The 16,238-nt window shown below is 43.2% G+C and overlaps 1 protein-coding gene across 1 annotated transcript in view; it reads left to right on the top strand.

Moving 5' to 3' along the window:
* ANXA10 (annexin A10) overlaps nucleotides 1-16,238 on the top strand; it is a 330,211-nt gene that overhangs the window by 277,742 nt on the left and 36,231 nt on the right. The window lies entirely within an intron of this gene.

Genomic DNA, 16,238 nt, shown 5'->3' on the forward strand with positions numbered 1-16,238 from the left:
GAAGAATATATTCAGTGCTATGACGTAGGCGACAGACATACTCACGGACGTGCATCTTTATTATTTTCCACATAGGCTCTCAAAATGCAGAAATGCAAGACGCATCATGAACTTATCTAAAAAAGCTTGCTCACGCTTCGTCTAAGAACCATGTACCATAATGAAGAATATAACGGAGACACGATACTGAGGATAGAGCAATATGATACCGTAACCTAAAGCGCTCTGCATCAAGCGGTTCCACCTATGCACCAGGCCCAAGTAGGCCGCAAGCAAAAGCTTCCATGAACATTGAATGAGAAAGAACTGGGTTGCTGACCCTGCAGAATGAGCCTGGCGAAAGCACACCGCCAAGGGCACGATGTTGCAATCTTGCACGCTGCAAGCCAACGCCAAGGTCGCACCTGCAAGATAAACCAGGCACACAGTAGGAAAAACAATATTAATTGTGTTGAATTTTGCCTCAAACACGGTCCCACCTCACGTGACAAAGCCAAACCTGACAAGATGCCAAGCCCAGGAGGAAGGAGACGCCTGAATCCCACGTTTCAAGACACAGGCAGATACAATTAAAAGACTCATTGGACATCTGCAGCAGTGGGAGTAGTCGACCTCCCAACATATGAATAAATCCTCACATTGTTTACACCTACCCATATTAAAACATTGTTGCAAATTACAGGTGCACCGCGAGCTGGGAACAGCGATAGTCCTAGACTGGGAGGCTCACGAGCGGACCAATCAGAACATGGGGCTCCTATCACTGACGCCATTAACATTGACCAATCCTCAGAGGTCTTCATGTAACAATTTTCATGTATCAAATTGAAGGGACAGCCCAGGTATACCACCTGACTAACCCTCAACCACTAATACCGTTCTCTATATGTATGCTATACTAACCCTACCACTCGAGTAACCAATCCAGAGTGGAGATAGGTTTTTTGCTAAACTTTCTAAAGTGACACAAGTAGCGCGTCATACTAAGGTAAAAAGGGCCTGCAAGCCCCACGATTGTGTGTGTGTCAGGACGGACGCGTACGCTCCTTGACCCATCCCTGCCGTTTTGCCTAATAAACAGCAGAGTCACCTTGCTTCTTGCGTGTGTCTCATACTCTATCTCTTTTGGGATATACGGGAGGAGTTGGGGCCTCCCTGCCCGGAGGTCTGCGGACGGCCCGGCCGACCCCGGCAGAATTTCCCCCCAACAATATCTTCACTGTTTTTCATTGTGTGTGTTATTTCTTGTCTAGATCAACATGGTTAATAGGGTTACGACATAAGCTCATCCCAGCTACTAAAAAGAGAACCAAGGGTAGTTCAAGTAGTATTATCTCTATGCATTTAGGTTGCAGGATATAGACTGTTGGGGAAACTCAGGTAAATCACATTAATCCTCTATCTTCTCTTGTGCTTACATATCCCTAGTGGCTTCCTCTCACCTCTTAATAGGCAGATAGTTTGAATGCATCTGGGTTATGAATTGACTTACCAATGCTTTCCGGCCTGAACTAGTACATGCAGTACCAGCAGGGTGAGTTTATGGCCCTTGGAACGTGCATATGGTAATGGATGGGATTGAACCAGAATAATTCTGAGTCCAAATAACCGGACAAACTCAAGAAGATGACAAGTCACTGTTTTATTAACAATTATCTAAAACAGGGAGATTACAACGAACATCAACGGGCATACGCTCAGTCTCTCAATGATTTCCACAAAAATATGCTTCATATACTTTATTATGCGTCAGAGTGATGTCATACTATGTGGCAATAGTGAAAAACCTATCAAGGGCCGAGATTGGTTAAGGGAAACATCTATATATACAATCATATAGGAGCTAGGATTGTTATTGGCTGTCCTTTATCGGGTGGACAACGTATGCCTACCTCTTCACACATGTAATTTTAAGAAAAAATAGTTGGACTGTGTTTCATTGGTCTTCTAAGCTATAAGGTCCTTTGTTATACAGACACATACAAGGGGTTGGCACGCTTGTGACATGTCTGGAACATTCGGTTCATTTAGAAGCACATAAGCCAAGACCCAGGTGCAGGGAGATAGGACATGAAGCAACCTCATCACCCAATTAGCCCAACATTTCTCATCACCTATGCCTTCTGCCATGAAATTGTCTTTGTACTTGGCCTTGCAGAGTATTCCCATCCTGAGAATGTATGGGAGTGAGGGCACTCGCTATCGTGTCTGGAACTCCAAGTTCGGACTCTCCATGCTTAACTCACGTGACAAGAGACCACAATTTGGTGCATTCTGCAGCTTTTAAATTATTTAAATGAATTAAAACATAGCATCTTTTTTGTTCTTCCTTACACCTTAATGTGAGGGGATTCATTCTCTGCACACTCGTTCTCTTCAGAGCAGATAGCTGACCTCGATTTCAAGGATCTTGACTTCAGGCCAGACAGCCTCGCCAGGCAGCTTCAGCAGCCTGTTATTACACTGCGACACAGCTTTTCATTCCCCTTTGATTGTTTTTGGCTTACTATTTCATGATATCAATGTCCAGTTTCTATACAATGGAGGCTTCACCTGCATTCCATGTGCCACTCATAGCTAGCCTATATGATGACTTGATCCATCTTGCTTTTCAGCATCTGTACATTAATTGAACTTCTGTTTTCTGCAGCACTTTGTTAACGTGCAATCTTCTTTTCCACTTTGATAGTCCAATCAATTCTTTACTTCGTCATTTGTCCTCTAGGATACATACATTATCTTCATTCAGTATCTCGGGACGTTGTGCACTCTTTCTTATGATGTCATCAGTTCATTTTCTCAGCTCTTTCTCATATTCTTTCAGGGAGTTCCTCTTGTAGGTTGTCATCAACTGGAGGGTACATTCGATAGGGTTCTCTCAATGGATATCTCCTTCCAAATACTCGCTGTTGCGGCACAGTGTCATGTCTCCAATACAAAGGACGTAGAGGAGTGGAATCTCCTGCGGATGTATATATCTGCTCTTCTACAAGGGTATAGAATGCTATGTGTAAACCACCTTGTTCCACGTGGGGAGAGTGAAAGCTATTGAACTTATGGAAACATTTTCCATTGTTAACATTGCAATACCCTATTTCCTGCACGCCAAACTACTAGCTGCTAATCCTTTCTGTTTAGTTGTGTTTGTCGTGACTATCCTACTTATTTATCACCCTGCTGTCACCAGTTCTGTTTCGCTTCAACATATCTTTGCCTCATAGTTTAAACTCTGAGTCTAGCCAGGCCCACCCCTGGTCACAGGTAACTTTAATGTGTGGATGGAAGATCTATGTCTGACCTCCACCTCTACCCTTTCAGATGGTATGGATGCACTCAGCCTCCCTCAGAGAGTGCCAGTGACCACACACATAAAATACCATCTACTTGATTTGATCTTTAGCACCCTAGGCCAAATAGGGGAGGTCAGTTTTCTTCCTGTAGCATGGTCAGATCACTATGGGAACATATTTAACATCAGTGGACCAACCGTTATTCCTAAGGCAACTGCAGCACAGCCTACAGTCACTTACAGGAAATGGAAAACCATTGATGATAACGCATTTGACATTTCACATGTCAGCACGCCATACACCGATTGGTCATCTGAATTAGCCACTGGATAGAAGCAATTTTTCAAGTGGCTGGCAGCTCATATTGACACATTGCCCCTTGACTGACGCATTGGCAAAACGTGTGATGAAGACTGCTAAATGGTTTACTCCCCAGATGTGGGAAATATAACAGCTCCCTGTGAACTGGAACGGAAATGGTGGTAGCATTATGATGTTGAGGTGAAATCGGCCTATGAAAATCAATTTACAATTTATAAACAAACTACTTCTTAGAGCAATTGCAACTACTTCTCTGATAGAAATATCAACTCTCCTAATCCCTGTAGGGAAGTATTTGGAATATCTAGAAAACTATTTTCCTCATCAGCTAGAGCTGCCAATATTATTCCATTAGAGGAATTGTGGGTTCATACAGCCTTGTTATTTCCTGACAAAATTCAATCTATTAGAAAATGTATTGGACCTAAAACGTTGTTTCTTCCCCTTTAATTCTAAATAAGTCCATGTGTTGCCGTCTTCAAATCTCAATCTGTTGACCCTTTTCAGAGCTTTAGCACCTTCAGAATATTTGACATTTTAAAAGTGGATCCCCACTTGATCCATATACTGTTAAAATAGTTGAGAATAATGCTTGTGTATCATTACCTGCCATTACTCACCTGGATAACTCCTCTTTGCAAACAGTTGTAGTCCCTTATGCTTTTAAACAGGCAAAGGCAGTGCATCTACTTGAAGTGTACTTGGCATCCTAACAACCCTGGCACTCGCTGTCCCATCTCCCCACTACCCTTCAACACTAAGTAACAGAACAAGCTGTCACTATGGCAGTGCAATCCTTTGTAGAATCATTTGGTATCCTCGACACACAGTAAACCGGCTTCCACTCAGATAAGGGTACTTAACCAGTCCTTCTCTTGGTATTTGATGATATTTATCTGGCGGTCACTCATGACGTACCACAGCCTTGAAATATTTAGACTTATTGACCGCGTTCGACAACTTCAATCACCAGACCCTCCTCTGACTGAGGGAGGCAAGAGTGCAGAACCAGGCTCGTGCCTGGCTGCAATGCTTTGTGAAGGTAAGAATCCAGAAAGTTATGATCCCACCTTTTTGCCTCAAAATCCTCTCCTGCCCTCTGCGGTGTGCCACAGGATTCGCCATTCTTCAATGTCAATGTGCAGCGTATTGCTAGAAACATCCATTCACGTGGCTTCAGATTCCATTCCTATGACACAATACCCAAATCCTGGCCAGACTCAGTGATGAAACCACTGAGGAATACAAAGACTTCAGGTCTGCCATTCTTTCCTAAGTGAGTGAATGGGTCTGAACTGGTTGAGATTTAATTCAGAAAGGACAGAGCTATTGGCGATTGGAGGCACAACTTCGGTCTCGAATAATACTTTTGGTCCACCAGCAATGGGCACTATCGATCCTCCTATACTTGCAGATACAAATGTGAGTGTCATAGTTAACTATGTTTCACCTTTGACATGCGCGCCAACATTCAATAGTATTGTCTACAAATAAGCTGTGTTGTAGGTTTATTATCATACAGTATAAGTGCATACGATTGTACCGATTCACACGTATACACAAAAACGTTTTCCGGGATGATGTTAGTAGGTAAATTTCAACTATCACTACTATTAGTAATAATTACTGACATTATTGACAGAAAGATACATTTACAAAGGTTGCAAATGTATCTTTCTGTCAATAATGACAGTTATGTAATAGTTGAAACTCACTAACATCATCACGAAAAATATGTTTGTGTACATGTTTGAATTGGTACAATCATATGTACTTTATGATAATAAAACTACAACACAGCTTATTTGTAGGCAATACTATTGCCTTCTGGTCTGAGGCCTGCGGTCTCCATTATTTTGGAATGGGGAGGGCTCCACTTCAACCCCATTACCCCACCCATTACCCATTCTCTTAGTTCGAAAGAGAGCCTCCCTGTTTACCCCCAACCCTCACTTACCTTACAGATCTGCGACACACTGCTCTTACGGCTCCCGCCCATGCTCCACCCCCTCCCTCCTCTTATACGCCCACCCCTTCCCTGTTCCTATACGACCGCCCCTCTGCAACCCTTGCCCTCCCCCTCCATTCCCAGATAGGGACCGTTGTCATACATACATCAGCGGTGCCGTACAGACCAGCGCCTCAGTTAATACTACTGCCAGCTCTGTGAAGGCATATCACAATCAAAACAATCTATGCAATATATAAATATATATAAATGAAAACATAAAACTTTTTCCAACATATAAATTCACACCAGATTGCCACAACCCTATTGCCTCTGATTCAGCTGTTTAGTGCAAAATGATTCATCTTGAAAATTAAAGTAAAAATAAAAACTAAAAATATGTTCTGCTGAAGACCATTTCATTCTATTGTTGAGATTTGAAGAAATTGTCAATAGAACCAATCTATGTCGTTTCCCCATTATATACATGAAAGCCCGCTAGTGGTAGATCCACAAATATTAACTTTTGGATCAGATGTGGAAAACTGTTGAGTCTAATGAAGATATATTTGAACCACTAAGATTCCTACATTGTCCAACTAGCTGTCACAAGCTAGCCATGGCCAAAGACTCTGGAGTAAAACTAGTCAGGACATACATTGAGAAAATAAGTCTTCTCTTGAGTGTCTTTCTTTGGCTCTTCCAGTGGCCTTCCTATGAATAGTGCTTTTTTAAACTAATTTGTATCCCAGGCATTACCAAGATGATAGGCAGATTTTGACGGGCCTTCTGTTCTGTGATCATTTACTGTCAGCCTTAGATAAGGTCTTTAATACCGCTGGGAGAACCCAGTGATATCCGTTACTAGTGTGTTCATCACTTGTCATTTTGATGGAGGCTGTTTCTACCCATCAGTAGCTAATTACTAATGATGTGTTCTTACCATTCTCTCGGCAACAGTCATATCTTTGTATGCTCCGGAAGTTGCATCGCCAGCCAAATGCACAAATGCATGGACACTATGCAATTGCTGGCGACCACGAGCCTTTCCCTTCTAGCAGCAACACAGCGAAAGCCCTGTTAAAATTCTAAGACCACGCGAAATGAGGAACAGCTGAATGAGATTTTTTAAGCTAATGTCAATGGGAAACTAACACAGTTCCATTAAAAGACTGAAGTCTGGGGAGAAGCTCAACCTTGATCCTACTCCCTCCTCCTTCACTAACTCCCCAACCCACTTTCTTGCAGAACCACGTGAGCGCCTGGAGACTGTGCCAATAGTAATGGTGTGCGGTATAAGAAAACGTAACATAACATAACACTCAAAACCATACTATGCTGCATCGTCCATATTAAATCTTGAAAACCTTCACTGGCTTTCACATTTTCAACAGGCTGCATAGTGGCAGAGAAACAATACACCCCTCCGCATGTGGACCAATGTTGCTACTATCCTTGAGCTTGGTGGGAATGTTTTTTGTGGCAAGGGTTTTGCCAACAAATATAAGACCTCAACTGCTACTGTTTTGAGGGTGGTGAAATACATAAGGATACCGATCACATATTTTCCTACAATATATTAGAGCACCAATGGGCCACTCTGAACAGAGTCATGAAAGTCATTGCTAAATATAAACAAACCTCTGAAGAATTGGCCCGCACATCATTAGAATGCGACTTGTCCCCAACCCATTACCTTGTGTGCTACCATATCAGGAGCCTGTTCAGAGGATATTGGAGGGGGCATAGTCAGATTGCACAAGAAATAATGATTTTTGATCTAGTCGAGATTATGGGCATATAGCTGAATGTATACCTTTTCAACCACAGCCTTTGAGGAACGCCCCTGCCCCTCCAGGGTATGTCTATGCTGCTGTAATGATACATTGATTGGATCCCATTTGTACTACCTTTAATGGTTTTACAGGCTCAATGAAAACCTATTTCCAGTGACATATATGTATATTTGAATTAATGCAAATCATCGTATATTGGTCCCCAGACAATGATCTCAATTGTCTATGCATTGCGCAAAGTTGAACTGTCTGCCATTTATTAGTGCTTCTGCCTCCCCCCCCCCCCACTCCACAATTCTATGACCCATTAATTGGTTGCACATGCAAAATAAAATGTTTTTTAAGATATTGACCCTATTCCTTTTGGTTTACAAAAATTGACATTTATACTTCAGAGGTGGACGAATGCACAACACGCATCACTCCGTGAAAGCAATACTCACAGCATCTCAAACCCCTAATCTCCGCTTGCTCCTTAACCACAGATCTTTCTTCCAGTTGCACTCACTCATTGAAACAGTGTCCCTCACATTGTGAGAAAACGTGTGTCAAAATACAATAATGAATGTATGGAACCTGTTATTTTTCAGCCCACATAACTAAAGGGAACACTGTCAATGAAATACAGGAAGTGTTACATCATGACAGTCAATTAAAAAGACCTATAATCAATGGTTCATACTTGTTCAGGTTCAGCAAGTGAGAGTTTCAGAGTGATATTTAAACACTCTCAGCCGGGGGACCTTTCGGGCAGAGAATGGGAGAAAATAAATGTTGCATTTCATTGTTATGCATCAAAACATAGGTTAGGCATCATAACTTGGTTAGACATCAACACTGCGGGAGGTGTTGACGGAATACAAAATACAAAACAAGCTTCCGGGCAAAGCATCAATCTGAGAAGCACATTAAAATGGGCAGAGCATCAGGAAAGGGGGGGGGCATCCCTTGGCAAAACATCAGAAAGAAAAAATGTATCTAGTGTGGGCACAAGGATGTGTGTTTAAATGGCACTTAAATGACATAACAGGAAAACACTTTAATAGGTGCAGGGGGAATAATTACCCCTTGGTGCTTGGTTGTATAAACAATGTATTAGAAATTGCCTTGGAAGAACTTCCAATGTCATTGCCCCTGCACTACCTCAATCTACTGTGCCCAAAACAACATTACTAAGAAAACGCAGGATATTTATGGGTATACATTATGTTTTTCCAACAAAACGATAAATATTTATGAATATGGGAGATGTTGGAAAGATTTGGGGTTCACTCCTGAAGAAGGGTTTTTGACCTAACTAAAACCTCACATTTGAAGCTTTTTCCCATATGCTCTATATCCTTTCATATCACGGATTGTTTATCTTTTTGATGTAAAACCTACTAAAAACCAATAAATATCCTATGTATTCTTACGAGTCCTGCTTAGGGCACACTAGATTGAGAGTGTGCCGGGGAAATGACCTTGGAAGTTCTTCCAAGGCAATTGCTAAAACATCAGAAAGGGCAGAAACATCAGAAATTGAAGGAAGTATTAGAAGTGGGAAAAAGCATTATAGGGTAGCAGCCAGCTGTTGCAATCAGTCGATGAATAGCATCCTTGTAAGTTGCGAAAGGCAAAGTCAAAGTCTGGGATGATGATGCTGGCCATACAGGTCCATGGCTTTCACATCCAAAACATGGTCCCCAAGCCCAGCTGTCAACTGATGTATTCCTAAATCAAATTAACTGCTGAGGAACAACCTTGAGATGAGCACAGGCACTGTTGACTCCATTGTGATCTTAATTTTGCTTTACTGAAAGGATTTTGTTGATGGCTGCAGAGTAAGAAGACACTACCCTGTCTCCTCCCTACTTGGCTTGTCGTGAAATCGAGGAGTCATCGACTGTATGGCCATCACAATGGCCAGTGATCCCTATGAATCTCAAACGATCTTGATAGGAGTGCTGAATGTTGGAAAGGCATATCTAGGTGTGGCTGAGTGTAGCCTCGGGTGTGATGTCATGTAAGCTGCTTTGTGGGCTAGCTAGCTGATGGCTAGGTGCTAGCTAGATAGTGAAGCTGTGGGGCTTGTAGGAAAAGCCGGTTCTGTGGGCAGTGTGTTTCAAATGGGAAAGTACCCCAAGGGAGGTCCCAGCACCCCAAACTCCATATGCATACGCTGCCAGTCAAATCTGATCTCTCAGGAATTTTGACCATGCGCTTGTGGCCCCTCCTTCTCCCTCAATTTCAATGTGCTGTGGCGTGGCAGGACCCTCCAAAGAAATATCAAGAAAGCAGCGTGAAGAGCATGACCCATCTACCTGGGCTCCGTCTCTTCCTAACCCAGCACTGCCATGCCTGATGTTAGCACACAGCACCTTCCTCGATGAAACCACTCTGCAATCACAATTCCTCGCCCAACATGGGTGGAGGGGGGCACTCTACTGCAACCCCCTCTTGTTATTTCAAAGTTTGTGTGTTTGATTTTTTAAAACGTGTTTCTGAATTTAAATCTTGACCTTGACTTCATCTTGACTGGTTTTTATTGATTTCATTTTCACAACATACAGAGTGCATGGTGCACGAAAACTATACACATACATATCAATCGAATGCTTTAACAAAGACAGTTTGGGACCAAAAATTAAACAATAATCCTTAGTAAATATCCGCAGAATTTAACATTTCTCATCATGTATACAGTTAATACCGTGAGCACCTTACCATTTTGTGTCACATCCTTAAATTTTCCATAACTTGTCCTGAAATATCTACAGCAACTATTTCTATTTTCAGTTGACCCTGTTTTAGAGAATGGAGTGGGTGGATGGAGGGGAAAATGGCTACAGGCAAATCACAATATACCATCCAAAATATTGTTTTGGAGATGGAGGCAAGTCAAAATGTTTTCTTGAAGTACATTTGAGCTCACTGATATTGCAGGTTCATATGTTTCACTCTCTTAAAGTTGCAGGGAGGCTGAGAGCTCTCAAGTTTGCAATGGCCACGAGTGAGGTGTGAGAAGGCCATCTAGTCCTGTTTTGCTTGGAATTCTGGGACTTGTTTTTTTCCCAAATTTCAAATGGGAAAGAAAAGACTGCAAGTCCAAGGATACAAAAGGGAAAAAACAGGACTCAATTAAATTCTCACGCATAACCAATTGAAACTTGAGACCTCTGGAATGAAATGTTGGCAATTCAGAGGTGCTTTAAGCATTGCCTACAGGCTGCACCTGTTGGCATGTGAAGTGAAGCTAGGAGATAGATGGGATGTGAGAAGGGGCACACATGCTATGTGCATTGTTTGGATATTTATCCACTCATTGACCACTAATTGCCATTCTAGTACCTTTGACCATTCCCAACCACAACCTGCACCTCCAAATCAAAATGACACTCTTTAAACTATCTCTGTGCTTTAAAGGGGAAGACTATGTTCTTTCGAAGCAGTCTTTCTTTTGTAAGGCAATATATTTTATTTGTATCGCGCTCACACACATGTGTTTCAGAGCGCAACGAGGCAAGGGAGGGGAACAAGGGAGAACAAAAACAACGATCTTACAAGGCCCAGTGAAATTGAGAACGTGCAAGTGCAGAGGAGAGGGAAGGGGGGAAGTGCAGTGGGCGAGGGGGGAAGAGAAAGTGCTGAGCATAGGAATGAAAAACAACAAGTGGTAATGCAGCCAGAAAGTGGCAAGTGCTAGGTTTAAGGCACAGACCAAGGGTGTCTGATAAGTGCAAGGAAAGGGGGGAAATGCAGGGGACAGATACAGACCCAAAGTGCAAGGGTTGCCAGGAGGCAGTGCAGGTACATAGCAGGGAGAGCAAGTACCTGGGCCCGAAATCAGAGGGTAACCAGGTACATGATGCCTAAGCAGAGCAGATCAACAGGGGAGAGTTGGAGAGAAGGCAGAAGCAAAGAGGGAGGTCTTGATGTGCTTCCGGAACCATAATGGATCCCCTCATGTTTCAGAGTGGCAGGGAGGCTGTTCCAGAGGGAGGTCCCAGCCGAAGTCAGAGATCTACCCCCAGCACATTTCTCAGAAAAACGACTTACCCTGAGGGAGTTGGAGGCGGAGGAGCAAAGAGCTTGAGAGGGAAAGTATTTGTGGAGGGAGAGTTGCTCTTGATCTTTCAACATATGCAGCTTACAGTATTCAGCATACTGATGACTTGTTCATTGGGCCGTACCATCCTTCCTTGCAACGCTGAGGTCCCTATGCATGACTCATGTCTTCTCCAGAGTAGTAGTAGTAGCATACCACATGTGATGTCTACACTTCCACATAAAGGAAATTAGCTTCTTGGCGGGGGAATGTTTGCTATACTGACTTTTACAATGGGGTATAGATGGTTTCTAAACAAGAGTGCCTGCTGAGAGTTGCTTTCACTTGAGTGATTACTCGCTGTGGCAAACCGCATGTGGTGATAAAGCAGTGCACGTGTCTATGCATTGCCCTTGCCAATCGCCTGACACTTGATCCCCTCCTACCTTGATTAACAGCCACAATATTACATCTTCAGAATGCTGCAGAAGGTTGGCACAATGCCTCCTGTGTGCAAACCGGGCACACCACAACATGCACCTCGGTGTGTTGAAGAGCAGATTCGGATGTCTCGATTATTCTGGTCGATACCTGCACTACTCACCAGAGACTCGTTCTCACATCGTAGAAATGTTATGCATCTTTCACATAAATACAACCAAACCTAATATTCCAATTCCTGGGAATAGGTAAGATCCCAGTGACAGTGCACAACATGAAGTGGATGCGAGCCACCGTGGGGAAAGGACATGAAGTTCAGACCAACATTGTGCTGGACTGTTTAGTCCTAAAGCGCTTCCCCTGGCACTTGTGTAAAGTGTATATGTGCATACTGTCACTGGTTGCACAATGTTGACAGTATTTGGAGAGGTTCATTTGTAATGTCATTCTTTCATATCACTGGCACAGTCACTGAAAGGCATTGTGTGATGAAGCTGATTCCACTTCGTAGGAGTACAAGGATGAGTAGGGTGCGAAAGGGCACACTCAGCCAACAAACTAAAACACAACGCAATCATAAAGGGACAGTTAAGAGATATACTTCCTTCGTCTTTTGTGGTAAAGTGGGCTGAGGGAAGGCTCTACTCTCAAGAAGGGTCTGAAGGTGAACCAGTAGTGGCCCAAACAACTCAGTATCACAGTCCAAAATATAAACTCTGTAATTCAACACACCGTCCACACGTAGAACGAAAAGAGATTAGTATACAAAAACCCACCCCAAAGGAAGAAAGATGTTACAAACTGGAGAATGTAGCTCTCTGACATTGGTTTCAGAAGTGGTAGGGAAGGTACTACTATAAAAAGGACATCCTGTAGAACCCAGGAGCAATCATGACCTAATCAGTCTTAAGGGTCAAAGTGAACAGTGGAGGCAGTTCAGAGTTGGAGTGATGCAGAAAAACACGGTGTCAAACAAAGATGAGAGCTGATCAGGCTCAGTTTGGGCATGTAGGATCATGGAGGCCCAGGCAGAAAGCGGGCATCGAGCACCAGTGAATGTGGGTGCTTTTGCAGTAGAACGGCGGCTCATCAGTGATGCAGGTCGTTGTCGAATATACATCACCTCCCATAGCCGAGCTGGTTCACAGAAGCTGACACATGTGCAATATAAATTGGAATGTGACGGTTGTCATCATAAGTAGCCCCATGCACTATGCCAAAACGTAGGCATAGCTTTTATTTAGAGTTTACTCTGCCACCAGCACGTGCGACCCATGATCACCATGGTTTTGGGGACTTGGTGGCATATCATAAATGCTGCCTCTGCCCCGCAGGGACTTAGATGTCTCAGCAGCTGTCAAGTGGGCATCTTGTGACCTTCAAACCTGCTCTGTGCCTCGGGTAAAGCGATTGCCACAGATCAGGCTACTGATGCGGTAGTGGGTTTAGGCAGAACATTAAGATGTTGCCGTCAACTGCTGATATGGGACGCCTATTTGTGTATTATACATTACAAAGTGAATTGAATTACTTGCTCTACTAACAATAGATGTGATTTCATCAATATTAATGCATGTACAGTACACAGGAGGGATTTTATGAATCGGTAAAATGCCTGTGTTGCAGCTCCTTAAGAGAGTCAAGAAAACACTACCGACTAAAGAAGACCAGACAACTAGAAACTCATTATATATTCTTTATGATGAATGATTTTAAATCTAATTAATTCTGAGTAATATTGATTATCGGTGTGTTCAAATTATTGATAACCTGTCTTAACTGTGTTGATTGCGTGTGAAAACGTTAACATGTTTTACATCTCATGTTGCTTTGTAAAAAAGGTAATACATTTCTTATGAATATGGTTTGAAAATGATGGCATAACGATATAGTGGTACTTATTCGGAATGGTTAGTCTGAACCCTGTGACATGGCGTATGGTGTTTATGAATAGGTAGCACGTATGTATGCTTTGGGAAAGGTAACAAATATTGTTTGAATACATTCCATCTGGGATTCCCTTTGTTCAGCAGGCAAACAAAACAGTGTTCATTTTTTATATATATTTTCAAATAAAACAGGTATTGTGACTTCCTTTTGATATATAATGAGGGAATTACTCCGCACAAAGTTAAACAAGTTTGACAACATTTATATGGGAATAATGTGCTTTTGCCCAAAACACATTTCTGTAGCCAGCATTCAGTGTAACATATAATGAGTAATGTTGGGATGCAGGCAGCATCTACAAAAGCTTGAATATGGGATGCCTTAGAGGTGTTTGGGGCACGATCCAGGCCTAAATCCACCGGACATGGCCCCAGGAAGTACCCTGATACTGGTCATGGTTAGGGGATCAACACCTAATTTTGAGTTCTTTAAAAGTCGAGTGCTGAGCTGTGAGGCAAAAAGCTGTAAAGGTAGCGCAGCAGGTTCAGTGACTGTAACTGTTATCCTTGTGTAACCTGCATGCAACTGAACAAATTGATCATACCTGTTATCTATATTTGTTTTCGCAACCTCTTTTCCAGCTGGGAATAAGTTCTAGGTCTGCTATAAAGTCTCTGTTGCATATGTTTTAATAGTGTATGGAATGTATAAATATAATGATAATATGAACCTGCATTGTCTCTTAGAACATGCATGTGAAAATCACTTTTTAGACATACTCCTCTCACATAAAAAAGGACAAACATAGATATTGCACTTTTAATGGCTGATGCAATCTAAATCTATGTGTACCTACAGACAGACACACTCTGCAAACTCCCCATCACTCATTGCCTACCATGCTGTCGACCTTCCTTTTCCTGTCTTGTCTTCACTCCCCCAGACCCCTCCCTCTGTCTGCCCTCTGTCTATCCATCCCCATTCTTCACTATCCTCCCAAAAGCAACTTAGGCCACAACTCTCTCTGCCATCCCACTCGCTCCAACCTCATCTGGCGTACCTGATTCACTGCATCTACTCCAGCAACTATCTCCTGCACCTCTGCTCCCCCTGCTGATCTTACCATGGCTCTCTGGAATGGCCAATCCCTCTGCGTAAAATCCTCCTTTCGCCTGAATCATTTAGACTCCATTCATCCAAACCTCGTGGTGCTGGACCCCTTAATGACACTGCAACTCTGGCAGCCTTTAACACCACCTTGCCTCTTTCTCACCAAAAAGGTAGTGGAGTTGGTCTCATCTTCAGTAGGTTCTCACCATCAGCACCCCTTTCCCTCTCATATTTTATTCTGTACCTTTGGGTATATCTCAGTGAAACCCCTTGCTCCCACTCTTCTTACTATCCTTAACATCTACCGCCCAACGGTCACCTTCGACCTCTTCTTCTCTGATCTTGACCTCTTTCTCAATATGCTCCAATCTGATGTCCCTACTATCATAATGGATTACCTCAACGTCTCCAAATATGACTACGGCCCAACCGCTCTAACTTGACTCCAACCTTTCTGGTAAATCACTTGTCAACCATCATAACTTTCCAGTCTACATTAAAGGCCACTCTTTTGATCTAAATGTCCTATTGTCTACCCTGGTGCTGCCAGCTCCCTTAATTGATCCCTCCCTATTCCATTACCATTCTCCCATACCGCTCCCTCATCTCTTGCCAAACATAAATGCAAACTGGGCTCCATGGTCCCCTACCTCGAACAAACCAACATCACCAAGCTCTCTCTCCTTCACTGGCGCACTGCATTGGACTCACATTTACCAAACGTTGCATTGACTCCCCCCTTCAATGATCGCTACCCTGCCAATTCCTTCACCTCCTCTCACACATGTCCTCTATCATGGGTTTCCACAGTCACCCAGCTGGATAAGGACAACAATCATTCACTGCTTATGCCCCTGTGTAAAGACCGATTCCCCATTCTTCTCTTTGCCTAAAAAGATCCTCTGCTGACCTTGCACACAGCTCTCAACACAGGTAAATCCTCCTATTACACCAATCGTGTTTCCTTTGTCTGTTTGCACTGTCACAAACTATCCATGACCTCCTATGCTATGTTATCCCCTCTAAGAACTGCTCCATTCCTCTGCACCGATGGCTTTGCCTCCATCTTCTCCACTAAAATCAACAAAATATGGGACTCCTTGTCTACCCTTCTACCTCTACGACCTGTTCCCTCCTTCTCTCCTCCTCCCAACTTCAGCTCACACGCCACACTATCTCACGTCCCCACCACCTCATCAGTGAACCTCTGCCCATCCTTCACTCTGCTAACCCGTCCTGCTCTCCCAACGTCCCCTTTACAACACACATAGTTAAGGAGCTGGCACTGTCACCTCTGCTAACCTCTCCGTCTTATTCAACCCATCTCTCGCAACTTGTATCTTCCCAGAGTGTTATCAAACAGCCACGGCATGCCTCTTGGCGCTGAATGAACCAACCCCTCATTGTACACACCT

Source organism: Ambystoma mexicanum, chromosome 6q (assembly GCF_040938575.1).
Source record: "Ambystoma mexicanum isolate Mex_15411 chromosome 6q, UKY_AmexF1_1, whole genome shotgun sequence".
Lineage (NCBI taxonomy): Eukaryota > Metazoa > Chordata > Amphibia > Caudata > Ambystomatidae > Ambystoma > Ambystoma mexicanum.